The sequence below is a fragment of the Schistocerca gregaria genome, chromosome 3 (assembly GCF_023897955.1).
Source record: "Schistocerca gregaria isolate iqSchGreg1 chromosome 3, iqSchGreg1.2, whole genome shotgun sequence".
Lineage (NCBI taxonomy): Eukaryota > Metazoa > Arthropoda > Insecta > Orthoptera > Acrididae > Schistocerca > Schistocerca gregaria.
In genome coordinates this window covers 812,609,665-812,631,043 of record NC_064922.1, presented here as the reverse complement: position 1 = coordinate 812,631,043, position 21,379 = coordinate 812,609,665, and positions in this window count along the sequence as shown.

The following is a 21,379-nucleotide window of genomic DNA, read 5'->3' as shown; positions in this document are numbered from 1 at the left end:
CTTAGATAGTATATTCCTCAAAATGCTTTTTGACACATCAATAAAAAAGTCTCTATTCAGTAGTGTTATGCCAGATACTGTTACGAAACGCTAGTATGTTTTCTTCTCAATAATAAGGAGAAAGTTCTAGTACCAATGGTATGAAGTCTACACTGAGCAAATATTATGCATTAAGCCTGGAAGCCAGTCTTTCTGCAGGATCCTTTGAGATCACAAACTATACCGTTAACTTTTGCTTGAGTCAAAGGTCTGGGGATGTTTACAGCATCCTCAGGTTCGTAGCCATTAACTACTTCACTACTTCAGATTTCTGTTTCAGATGTAGATGCAGCAAAATTAGTTTACCTTTTTGGGACAATGTACTATGAGACATTTTTGAGTATGTTGTGCTTGTTTCTGACATTACACACTGTTAGCTTGGAGAAGCAAAAATAACATTCTGTTACATGATTATTTTGTTCCCTCCATCTCCATGCACACATTGTCGAGTTGCATGCATTGTGTGATGACCACGTTTTGTCCTGGGCGCCTAGCTGTACTCCAAAATAAGCACAATATCGTTTCTTCAAAAATGTTTGTATGTTCGGTGGCTGCTTCGTAGAAGTAAATTTTTCGGACATACGACAGATAATGTCAGAACTATCTTTAAATTGGAATTTTTCAATTGTATTCACTACTTTGAAGTCGTACAATGTTTTCAAACGTAAGCCAAAAGAACACACGAGTTTTAAGAAAACTGTACATAATGGAAATTAGTAAACTGTAATTTAAACACGACGCGATAAGACATTTTTACATTCAGGTGTGGGTTCTGTGGGTAGGTTTTACCCTAGAAAATTACAGATATTCCATGCAATGAAATCAGTATTACCAAGTGTAATTGTTCTTCTCATAACCATGAAATCATAGCCGTCTTATTTATCTAGATTTATGTAATTTCCACAATGAAATCTCTCTGCACATCTGTTCCACATGTCACAGACAGATGCGGCGGCAGACTTAACCTCTTATGGAACGTAGCAGAAGTCGAATCTGTTATAGAAAGGCAAAATCATAATCATAGGAAAAGGTGCTGTGAGGAATACAGGATTATGAAGTGAGTCTATATAATCAGCGACTACAGTTTTGAATGACTCCATATGGAGACGACTATAAACTCAGTGGGTAATACAGTCACATACAAGTGATCGTATGGCCTAAAATTAAAGGTACGCGATGGAAGACTTCGATTATTCAAAATGAAAGTCTCGTGTGCTCTAACACTGTTCGTAATTACAGAAAGGCATTGAAAAGCACACTGAGATTGCCTGTCAGAAAATATAAAGTACCAATATCAGAGGCCAACAAGGCGATGTGGGTCACAAGAGCAGAAGTACTGATTGTGCATGACGCATCCTCAGATGTGGGAAAACCAACCAATCTGAATTGTTGGGCCATAGTACAGTACGCCCCCCCATGAACCATGGACCTTGCCGTTGGTGGGGAGGCTTGCGTGCCTCAGCGATACACATGGCCGTACCGTAGGTGCAACCACAACGGAGGGGTATCTGTTGAGAGGCCAGACAAACGTGTGGTTCCTGAAGAGGGGCAGCAGCCTTTTCAGTAGTTGCAGGGGCAACAGTCTGGATGATTGACTGATCTGGCCTTGCAACATTAACCAAAACGGCCTTGCTGTGCTGGTACTGCGAACGGCTGAAAGCAAGGGGAAAGTACAGCCGTAATTTTTCCCGAGGACATGCAGCTTTACTGTATGATTAAATGATGATGGCATCCTCTTGGGTAAAATATTCCGGAGGTAAAATAGTCCCCCATTCGGATCTCCGGGCGGGGACTACTCAGGAGGATGTCGTTATCAGGAGAAAGAAAACTGGCATTCTACGGATCGGAGCGTGGAATGTCAGATCCCTTAATCGGGCAGGTAGGTTAGAAAATTTAAAAAGGGAAATGGATAGGTTAAAGTTAGATATAGTGGGAATTAGTGAGGTTCGGTGGCAGGAGGAACAAGACTTCTGGTCAGGTGACTACAGGGTTATAAACACAAAATCAAATAGGGGTAATGCAGGAGTAGGTTTAATAATGAATAGGAAAATAGGAATGCGGGTAAGCTACTACAAACAGCATAGTGAACGCATTATTGTGGCCAAGATAGATACGAAGCCCACACCTACTACAGTAGTACAAGTTTATATGCCAACTAGCTCTGGAGATGATGAAGAAATTGAAGAAATGTACGATGAAATAAAAGAAATTATTCAGATAGTGAAGGGAGACGAAAATTTAATAGTAATGGGTGACTGGAATTCGAGTGTAGGAAAACGGAGAGAAGGAAACATTGTAGGTGAATATGGATTGGGGCTAAGAAATGAAAGAGGAAGCCGCCTAGTAGAATTTTGCACAGAGCACAACTTGATCATAGCTAACACTTGGTTTAAGAATCATGAAAGAAGGTTGTATACGTGGAAGAACCCTGGAGATACTAAAAGATATCAGATAGATTATATAATGGTAAGACAGAGATTTAGGAACCAGGTTTTAAGTTGTAAGACATTTCCAGGGGCAGATGTGGACTCTGACCACAATCTATTGGTTATGACCTGTAGATTAAAACTGAAGAAACTGCAAAAATGTGAGAAATTAAGGAGATGGGACCTGGATAAACTGAAAGAACCAGAGGTTGTACAGAGTTTCAGAGAGAGCATAAGGGAACAATTGACAGGAATAGGGGAAAGAAATACAGTAGAAGAAGAATGGGTAGCTCTGAGGGATGAAGTAGTGAGGGCAGCAGAGGATAAAGTAGGTAAAAAGACGAGGGCTGCTAGAAATCCTTGGGTAACAGAAGAAATATTGAATTTAATTGATGAAAGGAGAAAATATAAAAATGTAGTAAATGAAGCAGGCAAAAAGGAATACAAACGTCTCAAAAATGAGATCGACAGGAAGTGCAAAATGGCTAAACAGGGATGGCTAGAGGACAAATGTAAGGATGTAGAAGCTTATCTCACTAGGGGTAAGATAGATACTGCCTACAGGAAAATTAGAGAGACCTTTGGAGAGAAGAGAACCACGTGTATGAATATCAAGAGCTCAGATGGCAACCCAGTTCTAAGCAAAGAAGGGAAGGCAGAAAGGTGGAAGGAGTATATAGAAGGCTTATACAAGGGCGATGTACTTGAGGACAATATTATGGAAATAGAAGAGGATGTAGATGAAGACGAAATGGGAGATACGATACTGCGTGAAGAGTTTGACAGAGCACTGAAAGACCTGAGTCGAAACAAGGCCCCCGGAGTAGACAACATTCCATTAGAACTACTGACGGCCTTGGGAGAGCCAGTCATGACAAAACTCTACCAGCTGGTGAGCAAGATGTATGAGACAGGCGAAATACCCTCAGACTTCAAGAAGAATATAATTATTCCAATCCCAAAGAAAGCAGGTGCTGACAGATGTGAAAATTACCGAACTATCAGTTTAATAAGCCACGGCTGCAAAATACTAACGCGAATTCTTTACAGACGAATGGAAAAACTGGTAGATGCAGACCTCGGGGAGGATCAGTTTGGATTCCGTCGAAATGTTGGAACACGTGAGGCAATACTGACCTTACGACTTATCTTAGAAGAAAGATTAAGAAAAGGCAAACCTACGTTTCTAGCATTTGTAGACTTAGAGAAAGCTTTTGACAATGTTGACTGGAATACTCTTTTTCAAATTCTAAAGGTGGCAGGGGTAAAATACAGGGAGCGAAAGGCTATTTATAATTTGTACAGAAACCAGATGGCTGTAATAAGAGTCGAGGGGCATGAAAGGGAAGCAGTGGTTGGGAAAGGAGTGAGACAGGGTTGTAGCCTCTCCCCGATGTTATTCAATCTGTATATTGAGCAAGCAGTAAAGGAAACAAAAGAAAAATTTGGAGTAGGTATTAAAATTCATGGAGACGAAGTAAAAACTTTGAGGTTCGCCGATGACATTGTAATTCTGTCAGAGACGGCAAAGGACTTGGAAGAGCAGTTGAACGGAATGGACAGTGTCTTGAAAGGAGGATATAACATGAACATTAACAAAAGCAAAACGAGGATAATGGAATGTAGTCAAATTAAATCGGGTGATGCTGAGGGAATTAGATTAGGAAATGAGACACTTGAAGTAGTAAAGGAGTTTTGCTATTTAGGAAGTAAAATAACTGATGATGGTCGAAGTAGAGAGGATATAAAATGTAGACTGGCAATGGCAAGGAAAGCGTTTCTGAAGAAGAGAAATTTGTTAACATCGAATATAGATTTATGTATCAGGAAGTCGTTTCTGAAAGTATTTGCTTGGAGTGTAGCCATGTATGGAAGTGAAACATGGACGATAACTAGTTTGGACAAGAAGAGAATAGAAGCTTTCGAAATGTGGTGCTACAGAAGAATACTGAAGATAAGGTGGATAGATCACGTAACTAATGAGGAGGTATTGAATAGGATTGGGGAGAAGAGAAGTTTGTGGCACAACTTGACTAGAAGAAGGGATCGGTTGGTAGGACATGTTTTGAGGCATCAAGGGATCACAAATTTAGCATTGGAGGGCAGCGTGGAGGGTAAAAATCGTAGAGGGAGACCGAGAGATGAGTACACTAAGCAGATTCAGAAGGATGTAGGTTGCAGTAGGTACTGGGAGATGAAGCAGCTTGCACAGGATAGAGCAGCATGGAGAGCTGCATCAAACCTGTCTCAGGACTGAAGACAACAACAACAACAGTACAGTACGATAAAAGAAGGAGTGATTTCACTTGTCTATTACAGACAAACAATGAAAGACCGAAACAAAGTGCGCATGTCACTGGATAGAGGAAGTTCCAAAGTTTTATATTCACACTGACAATGTAACTTTCACCCAACTTCAGCACCACGCGTCGCTCGAGAAATATCGAAACGGCAGTACATTCTATTCCACAGGCCAATCAACAGATCACCATTTACTGAATCGAAAACTTCTACTTTTAGGTTTCTCAGCACTTGAAGAGTAGCTGCCATTAGTGGGACAAAGATCTCTCTTAAATGTACTCCCACAGAAAAAAAATCGTAAGGTATGACATCTGGCGACCTGTTAGGCCAAAAGCAATGAACCAGATCTTATTGTCCATCTCTTACAGCCCAAAACTGTGAGGCGGTGGCGTTAAGACAATGCAACATCAGAAGGTACAGGTTAGACTGGGCGTGGTAATTCATAAAAATGAAGTCACTGGTATCTTTGTGAACTTGAGGAAAAACCATTTTTGCAGCATGTCCAGAATGATGATGTCCCGTCATACTTTCCTTCGCAAAAGAGGGTCATAAATTTCGTGAACACAGACGGCACAAAACAAATTCAGTTTCGGAGAGTTTCTCACGTTCGACGACGACGCCAGGATTTTTTACTTCAAAATTCTTACATTATGGTGTTTACTTTACCCAATTCGTCCGAAAAGATGAGTCCACCGTCATATCCTGTAAATTGAAATAAAAAATTCGTACGTATTTTCATGGTCGCTGGGACGCAATTCCTGCAGTAACTGCAACGCACAAAACTCCATATGCTGGCTTTTTTTCAGAACACGCCACACAATAGTTTGAGGAAGCTGAAGATTTGGCCTACAGTCTTACGGCCTTCCAAGGACTCCGCGTGAACGTCAAAAAAATGGTTCAAATGGCTCTGAGCACTATGGGACTCAACTGCTGTTGACATTAGTCCCCTAGAACTTAGAACTACTTAAACCTAACTAACCTAAGGACATCACACACATCCATGCCCGAGGCAGGATTCGAACCTGCGACCGTAGCAGTCCCACGGTTCCGGACTGCGCGCCTAGAACCCCCAGACCACCGCGGCCGGCCATGAACGTCATTTCGTACACGTTCGACAGCATGTTGCAGGACATCCCACATATGCTCAATAATGTCCACGTCTGGGGAGATCAAAAGTGTTTGAACTCGGTTCCTGGAGACACTGTATGGCAATTGTGGATGTGTGGGGAGACTCTGTCCTAATGAAATAGCCCAAGTCCGTCGGAATGCACAGTGAACATGACTGGATGCAGGTAATCAGACAGGATTCTTACGAACGTGTCACCTGTGAGAGTGTAGCCTCCTCCAGCTTCCACAATCCCCTGCTGACATGCAGGATCCATGGATTTACGAGGTTGTCTCCATACCCGTATACGTCCATCCACTCAATAAAATTTGAAACTAGACTCGTGCGATCAGGTAACATGTTTCCAGTCATCAACAGTGCCATGTTAGTGTTGATGGGTCCAGGCCAGGCGTAAAGCTTTGTGTCGTGTATTAGTCAAGAGTTCGCAAGTGGGCCTTCGGCTCCGAAAGCCGATATCGATGATGTTTCGTTGAATGGTTTGCACACTGACACTTGTTGATGTCCCCGCATTGAAATCTGTAACAATTTACGGAAGGGTTGCACTTCAATCACGTTGAACGATTCTCTTCAGTCGTCGTTCGTCCCGTTCTTGCAGGATCTTTTCCCGGCCTCAGCGACGTCGGAGATTTGATGTTTTACCGGATTCGTGACATACACGGTGGCCTCGTGGAAGGGTCGTACGGAAAAATCCACACTTCATCACTACGTCTGCATCGCTGAGTGCCATCGCTCGTGCGCTGAGTATAACACCACGTTCAAACTCACTTAAATCTTGACACCCTGCAGTTGTAGCAGTATTAACCGGTCTAACAACTTCATCAAACACTTGTTGGCTTATGTAGGCATTGCCGACAGCAGTACCGCATCCTATCTGTTTACGGATCTCTGAAATTGAATACGCATGCCTATACAAATTTCTTTGGCGCTTTAATGTCGATTTCTGCAATAAACAACTAAGGTCTTTTCTTTCTTTTTTTAAATCACCCGGCCCGTGTTGAATGTGCCTTTAACATGTAGAGCTACGTAGATCGCCTGCTTAGCTGAGTGGTAACGTGATTATCTCCTATGCAGTGGGCGCGTGTTCGATCCCGGCCCTTCTGGATATTTTCTTCTCCCATGGACAGGACATTGTGTTGTCCTCATCATCACCGACGAGCAAGTCGCCCAATATGGTGTCACCTGATATAAGACTTGCAATCCGGGGTCCGGAGATTCCAGAACGGGGCCTTCCGCGGATCAATGTTACATGATCATTTCATTTCATTTATAACGGATAAGGAATATGGAATTTACATTACCAACCACTTCCAGTGTAGCTCACCAGGAGTGAGTCCTCTAGGTCTCATAATCAAACGGAAAGCGCCTGTTCTAAAAAAATTAGCACCTACGTTTCCCTGCCTTGGCAAATCCTCGTTACCCCTCCCTGACCTACCTACCACAGATGCACGTGTTTTTGGTTTCCAATTTCCTGCTTTAGAAATATCGCTACTGATGCTGAATCTTTGCTTCTGTAGGTGCTGTATCCGCTGAAGCCTGACTGCTGTTGAATCTTTGAATGGCTTATGTTTGTTGTTGTTCATATGGGCTACAAAGCAAAAAGTCGAGTTATGCGGTATACCCTCATTTTTTCTCTTATATTATCAACTACGTTTGACAATATGTAAAGAATGGAAAGTCATTTCCTTGTTATGAATCAAATTAGAATGGATAGCTAGACTTACCCATATACGGATATGAAGGGTACAGGCTACTAGCTAAAGACATAATCGTATCATTTAGATTGCATTTATCTATGACATAGCTCTCAAAAATGCAAATGAAGGAAACGTGAAGAAGCGACGAGGTCCCAGAATGAAGTTTTCGCTCTGCAGTGGATTGTGCGCTGATAAGAAACTTCGTGGCAGGTTAGTACTGTGTGACAGACCCAGACTTGAATCTGAACTCGGGATCTTTGTCTACTTCGGACAAGCACGTGCATGGGTAGATCATTCAGTAGAGCACTTGCCGCGGATGGCGAAGTTCCCGAATTCTCCGTCCAGCTCACAGTTGAATCTGACAGTATGTTTCAATAGAGTAGGTGACTTTTCAGGTGAGTACCAACAGTGTTCATTATTGCATTCCCAACACAGAGCGATAATGTGATAAAGGAACTTCATCTGCACTCGGTGCTGTATATAAATTTCTAAGCAATTATTGGTGAGTCCGTTTTGATATAAAATAGTTCCCAGCAACGGGATTCCCAAAATTTGTTCAGGAGGGTACTGTTGCTACCATGTTGTGTTCCAAGGTATTAAGTACTTGGGACAGCATAGTAAACTCGTACTATCGGGGCATTATAGACAGTATGCGGTGAGAGTACTGGTGTTACTCGTACTTACCACTTACTGTTGGAGAGGTTGTGGTTTACGTAAGTTAATCCACACTTAAATCAAATTTTCTAAAACTTTATTAACTAACTCAGTTGCTATTGTAGCAGTGATAGCTTGGATTAGCCAGGAGAGTCACAGGGAATTAATTTAGAACAGTTTTAATACACAGGGTGTTACGAAACGATGCCGGCCAACTTTGATGTCTTGTGGAGGATACCTTGAGGAAAAAACGAGGATAGAAGCCATGTCTCGAATCGGCATCCAATGACGCTACGGTGTCGAAGTAATAGGAGCTAGCGCCTGCTGCCAGACCACCCCTTTGGCAGCAAACGTTACCTAGTACACTGACGGACCACAGGCGGAACATCTCGTAGCAGACCTGCATTGTTTATTATTCAGTGATCGCGACTGACTGCCTCAACCTCCAGTGGAGAAGATAGAGATAGCTGCTCTCCTAAGAATAAGAGGTTCTGTTGCCTACGAGGATAATAGTTTGGGACACTGGTTCCCATCCTCGGTCTTTTTCCTCCCTCCTTTGAACCCTCCAAAATTAGCATTGTCGAAAATACAGGAGCTACCGTCTGCCTACGCTGCAGCCATCGCCGTCTGTTCCGCAGGATTTTGCGCCAATCATTCGCGTTCAGTGAATAATGACTGGGTTTCCGAGAATTCAGTATTTTTACTTAAGCGGCAAGAAAGAAAATAGGAATGAAAAGAAGACGAAACGTAAGATTAGTCAGTGTATCAAAAAACAGAAAACAAATATCAAGAACTGAACATCACTATTATTCTATCGTTAGAAGAAATTAAGTAAAATCAGAGAAGTTGTTGAAACGTTTACCTCCTGCATTGCAGTATGCGTGACATCTCTGTAGCAATGACTGACGCACTCACTGGAGAATAACAGGCACGGTGTGAACATCTTAACACGCTGCATGTATCCTTGCATTCAAATCCATTGGTGTTTCATGCATTATATTCTTAAGATGATCCCACAAGAACTATCCAAGCAGGTTAAGGCACGTGACCAAGGCAGCCAAGTAACAGGGACAACTTGACTAATCCACTGATCTTCAACCATTTTTACAACCTGGATTCTCGCAGCTAAACGGAAATGTGTTGGTGTCCCGTTAAGTTGGAACTTCATTCGCTGACGGACTACAAGTCCGGGAGCATATCTCAAACAAACGTTTAGTAGTTATCGCCGGTGAGTCGAGGAGGAAGCATGCAGTCGCCAATTGAGTAATCGTGTAGCGTGGCACACCCTAAATTTATAATAAACTTTTCTTGAAACCATGAGTCGTGGATGGCATGAGGGTTCTCTTCCTCCAAATATGATAGTTGTAAGCGTTGAACACGCCCTATCCGTTGAAGGATGTCTCATCTGTGAACAAAACTGACAAGACGAAACGGCTGCATGGCGCAACGCTGCACAAACAACTGCCTGAGGCCCAGACGCGGAGCAATTTTGTGGGTCATCAGGGACTGTGTCGCCTGAAAACCGAATGAATGCCTTTCCACCAACCCGCTATGTGGTTGCTTTACAATGCACGTGCCACACTGTGAGTGCTTGTGGAAGAATCTCCATTGAATCTCTTTAATATTAGGTTCAAAAGTGAACCCTATGGGGCTACAGAAACGGTTGAGAATAAAGCAAAATTTACTAGAGTTCTAACAACACCTATTTTCCAAAGAAAAAAACCAGTCATAAACTATGCAAAACAAGTTTTTGATCTAATACCGTAAACAGCTAAAAGTTGATTTAGGACCACAATGGACAAGGATCCAGGGAGTCAGTTCTGAGTCAAGTACTCTAGCTCTCCAACTGTAGATAACACAATCTGAATTGATCTGACGCTTAGCAGACTTTGATTGATCAAATCTACAGAAGATTCTCTATATAGGTGCAGCTGAGAGCAAGTGGCGACTGAAATCTGTTTGCCCTGACACGCCCGGAGTGCCAGTACATTACCCTGTTTGCTTCGTGCCGTGATACAACTTGTAGCTGACGAGATATGTGCGGTGGAGGAGACACGTGTGGCATCACCTGTGAATCGATTGCGGCCAAGAAAGAAACGCAAAAATCTCACGGTCTAGTGTTCAGGCAGACTGATCGCAATTTATTCTCTATCAGAGCCCTGAAATCATGGTAGACATCAATGTGACACACATCTTCACTGGTCATACCAAGGACCAATTTGCCTCACTTATACGACAGAGCGCACAAGGCTACCAAACGTCAAGACTGGTAAACCAGAGACGGAAGTGTGATCTCGGCACACGAGTAGTTTGCGACATTTGAAGTCACATTATCGATATAGTAAGAACGTCACCACAGGCTCCCCAGTCGCAAGTGAAGTCAGTCTCAGAACAGGTCCCGAATACCAACCACACATTCCAGAGCATCGACCAGAAGTGTTCTTACCAGACCAGAGTCCAGCACCCAAGTGCATCGGACCTCCCCAGAAAAAAAATCCGTTTTCCCACAAAGTGCACAAACGACACGGCCTTCACGCCGTCTTGAGTCAATCATAGGGCAAAAAAAAAAAAAAAAACGCTAAATCTCCCATCCCACATGTCAGCACAAACACATGTTGAACCAGGGCAAGTGTTCCGAATACTGCACCTCTGGAAAAAAAAGGAAACCGTCAATTACTGGCTTTTTTTAAGTTTTTGTGGAGGGGGAGGATGATTACCTACAAAGTCGTGTTGCTTCCCATGGCTACAAGCGAACAGATACGATCTTAAAGATCATTATATAAATGGTCTGTGCCTTGGAGCTTGTTAGTTCTACTATGAGGTGTAATAATGATTCTATCTGTAAACGTTTCTCAGACTCCAGAGGCGGCTGATAGAAGTGGTTTACAGGCCTATTTGCAGTATCGGCGAACACAAGAACTTTTGAATTTTTATTACGCGTGGCTCTGTGCACAATACCCATTTTAAAACTCCACTGTGTAGATGCATCCCTATAGTTCATCGCCACCAGCCCAACCTTTGGCTGGCGCCAATGCAGGTACCGTGGCAATCTTCTGCTTGAGACCTCTATCGACAAGGGGCTGATATGGCTGCCCTGTATGGCTGTGGGCCTGCCCGGCAAGGTTTACTGAGGAATAGTCTCACCACCAATTGCTTCCAATTCTCATCATGCTGTTTCTACAAGCTAAGAACCATAAAAACACATCATGCCCCTAGCGTCCTACCAGGCTCCATCAACGTCTGCACATTCTGTTAACTTTCTCGAGTCTGGCTCAAGATGCATCAGGTTGCAACAAAGTTTTTAATAATTTACCTTATACAAAAAATAGGTGAATAACTTGTCCTCAATCACGGCCGTCTACCTGCCATTGATTTCTACATAGGTAGTGTCTCAATTCATTATTGTTTAGTGTGACACAAGCCAGAAGAAATCACTGAATATATTAGGAGAATATCATTCTGATAACTGGTATATATCACACTGAGTCTTAGCGTCGACACGTGCCCAAAGCGTGGACTGCTAACAGCATATGAAACACTTCCGAAAATCGAGACGCACATGCTACACTGCACGATTTACCCTCTTCACACCACGAAAAACATAAAGTAACTTACATCAGTCCCTTGGGACTGAAAAGTAAACAGAACGAAATTCGTCGCTCTTGGTGATTATTGTGAAGGCTCTTCTACGTGAATGCTATGACAGAACGATGCGCAATTGCGAGCTCCAAAAAAATAATAGCAGTACTCAGTTGTTTGGAGTACCGAGTATTGCAACGTGAATGAGTTGGTATGCCACAGAAAGTGACAATTGTTGATGACATATCACATGCAACGGAATTTTAATTCAGTCTGCCACTTACCACTGAATGTTGGCGTGAAGATGTCCCAAAGATGCAACCCATTTGACCACATTCAACATGGATTTATGCTGAAAACTAATAGGAACGACAAAGAAACAAAATAACACCGAACTAGAACAAATGGAAAATTACTCTAAGCAACACAATATCAACACTAAATTTCGTTAAACAGTTCATCCATGGAGACTATTTACATACTGCACCTTCTCTTCCCGTTGCAGCTCCCTTGTATCTCAGTACTCTAACAAGTTAATATCGTTCGTTCCGATAGTTTCTGCGGCATTGATATGAGGTGAGTCCGCAGCGGCTGTGTATCAATTCCTGTTTGCATTTTCTCTGCGTGACCAGTGCGATTGGTTAGGTGGCCTCAGTTCCTCATATTCGCTACATTCGTTATTCCATTTACCTATTGCTATTGCTTTGCTGTTGGTACCTAGAGTATTGTTGATCCTGGTTCGAGTTCTGTTGCTCTCTCTAGTTTCCGTTTCGTCGGCAATTGTTGTTGTTGTTATGATTATAATTTCCTCGTATCTTCTATTGTCCCATGATGGCTGGTTATTCCCATCGAAGTTGGAATTTTGGTTTCGATTCGATCGATGTTTCCCCCCATTTCGTCGATCGTCATTCCTCTCTGGCGAATCCAGCCAGTTGCGGTCATTATTTCTACCTCTTTTCCGCTAGTTGTGAATTTCATTCTTGCACTCGAGTTCGCACATCGCCTCTTGAAAGCTACGATTGAATCGCTGCATCTACCGATGAGCAGCTGCTGGTAAGGGAAAGGTAACTTAATGTAGAAGTGCCTTATAATTTCTTTGGGACTGTATGGTTGATCCAAGAATCGGTAATTCTTGACCAGAGATTCGAACAATTTTTAAGGACTGCGGAATCGCTTCGCTTCTAAGTCCTTTCCTAACATGATCTCCTATTTTATCCTGCCTTGTGCGTCATGCGACCAATATATGCTAAGGAAAGCGTCCTCAAATTCTTGGTAGGAGCGACAGCTCTCCGCAACTCCGCGCATATGTTCTGCAATAGAGCCTTCTAAGAAACCACAGATAAACTGGAGCTTGTAATTAAGTGAACAAGATTCTGGTAGCATGTGATCGTGCGGTGCCATCCAGGTCTTAGGCTGTAACTCGTAGTTTGCCTCTTTATAGGCTTGAAAATTCTGGATGGTCGAGAAAATTTTGTGGTCGAAAGGTTCGACTCATCTGCCTTATAAATTTTCTCTCTCGTCTGCAACGCGTCATTCCATGTGGCCGTCCCCAAACGATCCTTGTGCGCTGTTATGGTATCCCCTCGTGTTGTCAGATTGACGTAATAACGTTTCTGACCTCCGTAGATGCGTATAGTTGTGTTCCGGTTCTGTCTCTAACATGCTGCGTGTTACCGACGGAGGATTTTCTATTACACTTTCCGCCGCGGCAGGTGCATATTCCTGCTGCATTAGCCCATGTGCTGGGGTTGTTGCACACAGCGGCTCGGAGAGTCGCAAAACATTTTCTCCACCTCTGTGAAGCTCTTGATGACGCTCTACCGGACGAGAGTGTGTTTTCAACTGCGCGACCCGCTCATGTGTCTGCCGAAAGTCGTTAGCTAATTCATTCTGTTGCGCGGCGACTCGGATCTGCTGGTCTTTAACTAAAGACGTTTCGGCCTGCTTGATTTCTATCAATTCTATTCGATTCGTAACCTCATTCAATTTTTCCTGTGTGACTTGAACAATTTTTTGCCTTGCTTTTGGAGAGTTGCAAGTGCGTTTTTTGTCTTACACACCTCAGTTCATAGTTGAACTTGTTATATGGCCAATGATGCGTGCTTCCGTGCTACCTGCGCTACCAGTCGCTCTGTTTTGCCATCGCGCTTCACCTGGTCGGCTCCTTTCTGCTCGTCTTGGATTCCTGCGATGTCGTTCTTGACTCCATTTATACCGCCTGTGACCGCTCTTATGACTAATTTGTGTCTTTCCCCTTCTTCCACCCCTCTCCTTTCCTCTGCCTCTTGCGTGAATTGCATGAGAGCCTCAAACTGGGATCCACCGCTGACAATTCCAGCTCTAGATAAATGAGATCCCATCATTCTGTGACGTTTCGTTCTTGATTCTGGTCTGCCAGTCTCACAGATGGTGCGTCTTGTACCAGCAGCGTTTACATTTCGTTCTGCTGCGGTCTCCCGTTCACTTTCTTCACCTGACTGAAACATATCGTCGTACTCTGCAGCTTCTATCTTCGACATTTCTGCCCAGTATGCAACCGCATTTTCCTGAGAATCCCGTGGAATATCTGTCTGGTCACCGCCAATAAGCTGACGAGGATCCAGAGTTTACAAAAACAATTGCGTCCGCTATTGTGTAGCAAACGTGCCCTGCGTCTTGTAAGCAAGCACTCTAATTCTGGCCCAAACGATTTTAAACATTACACATTCTTATGCCACACAGACTCTACTCTAAATTAGGCTTCCGTGAGCTATGGATTCCTAGCTCCTGACAAAAGATTCAAATAACAACACGCTTGTCTATGCACACAAACGAAACTCTCAGTCATCCTAACAAATCAGCAAAACGTCGTTCGCTGTCAGAAACAAACAATCAAGCGACACAGAAGTCACAAACAAAACATGAAAATACACACATATAATAATTAAATAATAGTACTACGTCCAGGCGGCAGCAACACGAATCAGTTCTAGCTAGTGCACCACATTAAACTTCATTAGGCTGCAGTACCTACGATCTGACATAGAAGGAGCCATCAACTCATAAGAAAAAAAAAGTTGAAATGGCTCTTAGCACAATAGGACTTAACTTCTGAGGTCATCAATCCTGTAGAACTTAGAACTACTTAAACCTAACTAACCTAAAGACACCACAAACATCCATGCCCGAGGCAGGATTCGAACCTGCGACCGTAGCGGTCTCGCGGTTACAGACTGTAGCGCCTAGAACCGCTCCGCCACCCCGGCCTTCCCATCAGTTCAAAATTCTGCGCAAAGGACATCAAATTTAATGACTATGCTAGGCAACGCGATCTGACGGTCACAGTAGGTGCCATCAATCCGAGATCCTGGCCGGGGACGTCACAACGAAAGGTAAAACATGTGGGGGCTATATAACTGATTGAAAATGAAGCAAAATTTACTTAAGCTCTCACAAAATTTATTTTTCAAAAGAAAAAAAAACATACATAAATTATGCTAAACAACTTATTGATTGAATACCATAAACAACTAACCGACCACAATTGAGAAGGACCCTGGGTAGCACAAGTGAGTCAAGTACTCTGGCCCTAAAAATGTGGATAACGAAATCTGAATTTGTCTGACGCTGAGCAGACTTTGATTTGTCAAATTTACAGAAGTTTCTCTATGTAGGTGAAGATGAGTGAAAGTGGCTATTGAGATCTGTACGACCTGACAAATCCGGAGCACCAGTACGTTAGCCTGTTGGCTTCGTGGGGCGATGTAACTTGCAGCTGGCGAGATGTGTGCACCGGAGGCGAGACGTGAGGGGCACCTCTGAATCGATCACGGCCACGAAAGAGATGCAGAAATGTCACGGTCTAACGATCATGCAGACGGACCGCAATTTAATCTCTACCACAGATGTGAAATCACTAAACATTTCACTGTGTGAGATATCCTTTCGCTGGTCGTACCAAGGACCAATCTGGCTCACTTATACGGCAGAGCGCAGAGGGATACCAAACGTCAAGACTGGTAAACCAAAAACGAATAAGTGTGCCCTCGGCAAGCGAGTAGTCAGAGACGTTTGAAGTCACCCTGTCAGTACAGTAAGAACTTCACCACAGTCCAAACACGCCGCAAGTGAAGTCAGTCTCACGACAGCCCCAAGCACCAACCACACATGCCACAGCATCAACCAGAACTCTTCCTACCAGACCAAAGTCCATCCCCTTAGTGTCTCGCAACTCTCCCGAAAAAAGAAAATCCATTCCGTTTTCCCACAAAGCGCCCAAACGACACGGCCTTCAAGCCACCTTGAGCCAATCATGGAGCTCCCACACGACAGCACAAACTCATATAGAACCAGAGCAAGAGTTACGAAAACTGAGTCTCTGGAAAGAAAAGGAAACCGGCAATTACAAGTTCTTATAAGTTTTTGCGGAGGGTTAAGATGATTTTCTCCGAAGTCATGTTGCTTCCCATGGCAACAGGCGAACAGATACAATCTAAAGATCTTTATCATTTTGCCTTGGAGCTTGTTAGTCCTAGCTATGAGGTGTAATAAAGATTCTATATCTAAACGTTTCCCATTTGAAGTATTGGCGAACACGGACACTTGTGAATTTTTACTACGAGTGGTTCTGCACACAACGCCCAGTTTACGACTCTACTGTGTCGACATGTTCCTTCAGTCCTTTGCCCCCGGTCCAGCCGTCGGCTGGCATCAATACCGGTATAACAGCATTGTTCTGCTGGAGAACTGTCGCGACAAGGGACTGTTCTGTCTGCCCTGTAGTGCCTTGGTCCTGTTCAGGTAGATTTACTGAGGGATGGGCTCGCTGCCAAATGCTTCCATCTCCCAACAAGCCATTTCTACGAGCTAAGAACTATAAAAGTACCTCATGCTTTTAGCGCCATACCAGCTCCATCAACGTCTGCTCAGGTCATTAACTTCCTATAGTCTCGTTCAAAGTGTGTTAGGTTGTAATAAAATCTTTTAGTAAATTTCCATATACGAGACATAGGATGAGAGAGCCGCTTGTCCTAACTCAAGGTTGGTGCACAAGTTCGTAGTTTTATAGTTCTGGATGTTGGTATTCCTGTTGCTGTCGGTTTCTTTATAGATTACCATTTTTAATTCGTAGTTCACTGTTGCTATTTGAATTTACATATTGTCACTTCCTCATTTGAAAATAGAGAGTGGAGCTGTGGCTCTAGAAAATGGAGTGAAAAGTGGAGAAATCTGATCATTTTCTACTTATTCCCCCGTTTGAGTCTAATAGAGGCTCACAGTAGCGGAGGCAGTCAAAAATATTTGCGTCTTGTATGGGGAGAAAGTCATTACACAGCGAACGGGAGTAAAATGGTTCTCTCATTTGAAGGAGAATCGACTTGACATTAGTGACTCTCCACGTTCAGGAAGACTTTCAGGGTTTGAGGAATCCATTTTGGCTGTTTTGGTTTGCCTTAGAGCGCAAAAACCAACTGTGGTCATACATGCCCAAGTCAAAACTATAGTAGATGAAGACAGAGAGGAGTTAAAAAACTACAGTATGTCACACTCAGCTGACATAAAAGAAAACAACTAGAAGCAGGGACGTGGAGAAAGGACTAAAAAAAAGACACCACACAAAAACAGAAGTCTAAAACTAAATATTAAATGGCCTTCGCCACACTGCTTTGGCGGATAAAAAGTAAAACAAGATCGACAGCCCGCCTGCCATTTGTCAAAACGGCCGATAGCTTAGACGACAAAGCGAAGCGGAAACGTAAATTGTTAAAAAATAGGAATTCCGTCTTGGGCGCCATGTGTACAAAGTGGTGTCAATTGACGATGACTAAAAAGACAGTGCCCAATATGCAGCCTAGTTAAAATGACCTCCTCCCGTCGGGAAGGCAGAGAGGAGGTCGTCCAAGCTGGTGGGGGAGGCTTAATAACCCAGAGCGTATTCCCATGGAGGAGCGACCATTGGCGATGCCAAAGGGACGCTATCTCCTGATGGACAGAAACACAGAGGTCATCGGAGGGAATATATGTACTTGCGGGTTGAGGTACGAAAACTGCAGCCTTTGCAGCAGTGTCAGCAGCCTTGTTACCTGACAGACAAACATAACCAGGAACCCACATAAAAATCACAGTGGCTCCACCAAGAATGAGCAAGTGACAGTTTTTCTGGACACGCTGCATGAAGGGATGGGCACTGTACAGCGCTGAATGAGTCTGAGTAAAGGACACAGTTGAAAACTCTGTGTTGTCAGATTACTCTGTGTCCTGATACAGGGCGAAGAGCTCGGCTGTTGCTGCTGAGCAGTTTGCTAGAAGCCGATATCGAAACACGTGGGTGCATATATCGAACATACACCCAACTACACAGTCGGTTCGAGAACCATCAGTGTATACAAAGGTCCTATCAAGGAGTTCCATGCAAGGGTCTTGAAACTGAAGGCGTTAGGGCGAGGCTGGAGTAGTATCCTTCGGAAGCGAATGTAGCCCAGGGTTAACATGGGCCGTTTTATGTAGCCAGGGTGGTGAAGGGTTCACACCCACTGGGGACGTAGCGCGTAGCGTGAAGTTAAGTCACTGCAGAAAGTGCTGAAAGCGGACTCCCGAAGGTAACAGAGAAGAGAGACGCGCCCCATACTGGCTATCAAAGAAACCATCAAAGAAGGAGGCATAGGATCGGGGGCCACGCATGGCAGACAGACAGTATGCGGAGAAGAAAGTCACAGCGGTAGGACAGTGATAGTTCAGCAGCTTAAGCATACAGACTCTCAAATGGGCAAGTGTAAAAGGCGCCAGTGGCCACATGGATGCCACGATGGTGGATAGTGTTGAGACAGCCTAAGAGGGAAGGGCATGCAGGTGCATACACAAAGCACCCATAGTCGAGTTTCTAATAGACAAGGGACCTCTACAAAAAGAGGCGGGTGGTTCGATCAGCACCACAGAAAGTACCACTGAGGGCATTAGGACATTGAGGGATCAAGTACAGTGTCCTGCCAGATAAGACACATGGGAGGACCAAGAGAGTTTCCTATCGACCATGGGTTACTGGAATTTAATATTTTCAACTAACGAAGGGGCCACATGCCAAAGGTGTAATGATGGTGGGAGGAGCCGTTTGCACCACCATAAATTCATACAGACGGTTCTGTCAGGGGAAAGCGAATGCCATTGTCGATGCTCCAGGAGTAAAGACGATCAAGACAGCGCTGAAGATGCCGCTCAGTAAAACTGGTCCGTGGAGAACTGCAATAGATGGTAAATCGTCTACAAAAAGAGAGAAAGAGATGTCCAGCGGGAGACAGGTCATTATAGGGTTAATGGCTATAGCAAAGAGGACGACGCTCAGGATGACACCCTGAGGCACACCATTTTCCTGCAGGTGTCCGAAAAGGCAGAATCACATGCACCTTGAAAACACGGTCTTGTAAAAATGCACGAAGGAAACTGGGTAGGTGCCCATGGAAACCCCACGTGTAAAGAGCACTGAGGATACCAGTTCTCCAGCAGGTGTCGTAGGGCTTCTCCAAATCGGAAAACACAGCCATAGTCTGGGACTTCTGCAGAAAAACATTCATGACATGAGTGGACAAAGTAACGAGATGGTCAACTGCAGAACACCATGCTCGAAATCCACAGGTGTACATTCGTTAGTAAATGTCGAGACTCGAGCCACCACACCAGCTGGGCATGAATCATACGTTCCATCACTTTGCAAACGCAGCTGGTAAGAGAAATTGGGCGATAGCTAGAAGGAAGGTTTTTGTCCTTACCGGGCTTTGGTATGGGGATGATGGTTGCTTAACGCCAGCGTCCAGGAAATCTGCCCTCTGCCTATATGCAGATGCACGTGTTAAGCAGAAAGTGCTTGCCCCCAACATCTGAACGTGGGGTGGAGGATTGGGATGAACTAAGAGCAGGATCTAGTTCCCTCATAGAAAAGGCTGCATTGTAGCACTCACGATTAGGAGGAAAGGTTATCGCCTGAGCCTCCTCCGCTCGTTTCTGATGGAGGAAGGCAGTGTGCAGTGGGAAGAGCTCGAAATTTCAGCAGAATTGCAGCCCAAGCTGTTGCAGATAGAAATATGGTCCACGATGACATAGTCTGCTTCTGTCTGGCAGGGTATTGAGGAATACATCTTGGTCCCAGAGAGCTGTCGCAGGATGGTCCACAAGACAGAGGAAGGGGAGGAACTGTTAAAAGAGCTAGTGAGTTAACTGGGACACGATGTGCTATAGAGAAAGTGCGAGGAATCGAAACCTCTGCAGCAGTAAGGATAACGTTTGTGTGATATTCCACGTGGTCATCAGAACTGGGGAAATCGTGTTCTTCGAAGGTCGGGAGGGAAGAGTATAGCTGCCAGTTAGCCTTAGTAAGTTGGCATTTTGATGTGCACACAGGTGGGGTAGGAGTCAGCAAGCAGATAGCACATGGGAAATGGTCACTCGAATAGGTCTCGGAAAGGTCAGACCACTTAACGGGCAAGCTGGGCAGTGCTGAAGGACAGGTCCAAATGGGAATAGGTGTTCAAAGAGTTGGAGAGGAAAGTGGCTTCTCTAGTGTTAAGGCAGAAGAGGTTAAGTTGGTTAAGAAGCTCAGCCAAGATGGCACCTCTCTGATAGGTCCTTGGAGAACCCAAAAGAGATTATGCATATTAAAGTCACTGAGTAGCCAAGATGTGGGAGGTAGTGGCCCAATAAGCTGAAGGAAGTCTACACTGTTGACATCGAATGATGGAGGGACCTAAATGGTACAGAGGGAAAATGTCATGTGGGGAAGGAAAAGGCGAATTGCAACAGCTTGAAGATGGGTAGTCAGAGATATGGATTCACTAGGTATGTCATCCCACATGAAGGGCTGACGCCGCCATGAGATGGAATGTCGACCCCAGGGGGAAGGTCAAACCGAACTGAGAAGAAATGTGGAAGCTCAAAGCGGTCGTGAGGACACAATTTTGTTTCCTGAAGGCAAAGTACAAAGGGATTCTGTGATGAAAAAAGCGGCTGTAAATCCACTTTGTGGGACTGGAGGCAATGAACATTCCATTGGAGGAGAGTCCGGATGACGAAAAAATAAAGGGGTGTCACCTTGTTGGCTGCTGAGTAAGAGCCTATGAAGGGTCACAGCTATAGGGCACAGAAGCAGGAGGATCCTGCTCCATAGCGTCCCCAGAAGCAGCGGCTTGTGTGTGCTGTCGGTCTGTAGAGTGCAACGGTGGTGGTCCACACTGGTGAAATGGAGGCCGGCTGGGCTAAGTCAGCAGATGGCAACACTGTCGAAGAGGATCTTCGAGTCGGTGAAGGAGGAGACCGTTTGCCTTTAGTGGATGTCTTCGAGCCTTTCTGGTTAGCAGAGGGAGTTGCCTGGCTTGAGGGACATAGGCAGTTTTCACGGGAATGTTGTTTTTGTCTTTTCTGGTCTACTGGCTGTTTAGTTGGTGGTTCCGCCCCGGGAGCCAAGAGTTTGATGGCTTGTTGCATAGCTGGATGCGAGGGTGGTGACGGCGATTTTACAACCTATGAACTGAATTGAAATCGCATGTCTGCGTGGTCATGTCCATCATGGAGCGAGGGGTAACAATAACAGAACT